The sequence below is a fragment of the Triticum dicoccoides genome, chromosome 2B, assembly GCF_002162155.2.
Source record: "Triticum dicoccoides isolate Atlit2015 ecotype Zavitan chromosome 2B, WEW_v2.0, whole genome shotgun sequence".
NCBI classification, from domain to species: domain Eukaryota; kingdom Viridiplantae; phylum Streptophyta; class Magnoliopsida; order Poales; family Poaceae; genus Triticum; species Triticum dicoccoides.
Window position 1 is genome coordinate 759,747,023 of NC_041383.1, and position 2,398 is coordinate 759,749,420.

Genomic DNA, 2,398 nt, shown 5'->3' on the forward strand with positions numbered 1-2,398 from the left:
ATTAAGTTGTGGAGATTGCCCCAACCTTGTTTGTAAAGGTTGGGTCGCCGCCTTCAAGGTCACCAATAGTGGAATCACGGCATCTCGCATTGTGAGGGCGTGATGAGAATACGGTGGCCCTAGTGGCTTCTTGGGGAGCATTGTGCCTCCACACCACTCTAACAGAGACATACTTCCCCTCAAAAGGAAGGAACTTTGGTGACACATCCTCGTCTCCATCAGTTCCCCTTTTAGTTATCTCTCACCTTTACTTGTGCAAGCTATATTGTGTTCTATCCTTGTTTGCTTGTGTGCTTATTGTTGTTGCATCATATAGGTTGCTCACCTAGTTGCATATCTAGACAACCTACTTTGATGCAAAGTTAAAATTGGTAAGGTAAAGCTAAAAATTGTTAGTTGCCTATTCACCCCCCCCCCTCCAGTCAACTATATTGATTCTTTCACCTACTATGGACTGGAGCAAGCATCTCGGAGTTGGAATATACGCTTTGATGAGGTGATCAAAGCTTTTGGGTTTATACAAAGTTTGCAAGAAACTTGTATTTGCAAGAAACTGAGTTGGAGCACTATGACATTTCTGATAAGTATATGTGGCTGACATATTGTTGATCGGGAATGATGTAGCATTTTCTGGAAAGCATAAAGGGTTGTTTGAAAGGAGTTTTTCAAAGGAAGACTTGGGTAAAGCTGCTTACATATTGGGCATCAAGATCTATAGAGATAGATCAAGACGCCTGATAAGACTTTCACACAGCACATACCTTGACATGATTCTGAAGGAGTTCATAATGGATCAGTCAAAGAAGGAGTTCTTCCCTAAGTTGTAAGGTGTGAAGTTGAGTAAGACTCCAAGCTCGACCACGGCAGAAGAAAGAGAAAGGACGAAGGTCATCCCCTATGCCTTAGCCATAGGCTCTATACGATATGCCATGCTGTGTCCGCACCTGGTGTGCGCCTTGCCACATGTCTGGCAAGGGGGTACAAGAGTGATCTAGGAGTGGATCACTGGACAGCGGTCAAAATTACTCTTATAGGAATAAGGAATTTTTCTTTTAGTTATGGAGGTCATAAAGAGTTCGGCGTAAAGGTTTATGTCGATGCAAGATTTAACACAAATACTGATGACTCTGAGTAGCAAAACGAATTCGTATAGTGGAGAAGCCGTTTGGAATAGCTCCAAGTAGAGCATGGTAGCAGCATCTACAGTATGACATAAAAAGTTGCAAAGTACACACGAATCTGAATGTTGCAGACCCATTGACCAAAACCTCTCTCACAAGCAAAACATGATCAAACCCCAGAACAAATTTGGTGTTAATCACATGGTGATGTGAACTAGATTATTGACTCTAGTGCAAGTGGGAAACTGTTGGAAATATGCCCTAGAGGCAATAATAAATTAGTTATTATCATATTTCCCTATTCATGATAATCGTTTATTATCCTTGCTAGAATTTTATTGATCGGAAACTCAAATACATGTGTGGATACATAGACAACAACGTGTCCCTAGTAAGCCTCTACCGGACTAGCTCGTTGATCAAAGATGGTTATGGTTTCCTAGCCATGTACATGAGTTGTCATTTGATAATGGGATCACATCATTAGGAGAATACATCATTAGGAGAATGATGTGATGGACAAGACCCAAACTATAAACATAGCATGTGATCGTGTCAAGTTTATTGTTATCGTTTTCTGCATGTCAAGTATATGTTCCTATGACCATGAGATCATGCAACTCACTGACACCGGAGGAGTACCTTGTGTGTATCAAACGTCGCAACATAACTGGGTGACTATAAAGGTGCTCTACGGGTATCTCCGAGGGTGTCTGTTGAGTTGGCATGGATCAAGGCTGGGATTTGTCACTCCATATGACGGAGAGATATCTCAGGGCCCACACAGTAATACAACATCACAATAAGTTTGCAAGAAATGTGACTAATGGGTTAGCCAACGTGATCTTGTATTATGGAACAAGTAAAGAGACTTGCAAGTAACAAGATTGAACTAGGTATGGAGATACCAACGATCGAATCTTGGGCAAGTAACATAGTGATAGACAAAGGGGACTGCATACGGGATTAGCTGAATCCTTGGCATCGAGGTTCGATCGATAAGATCTTTGTAGAATATGTAGGAACCAATATGGGCATCCAGGTCCTTGACTGTAGAGGTGTATAGGTCATGTTTGCATTGTTCTTGAACCCGCAGGGTCTACACACTTAACGTTTGGTGATGATATAAGTATAGTTGAGTCATTATGGTGGCTACAGAAGGTTGTTAAGAGTCCCGGACGTGACGAGGAACTCTGGAATGGTCCGGAGGTGAAGATTGATATATTGGACGAAGGGTATTGGAATCCAAAATTGTTCCAAGGGTACCGGGTGATGAC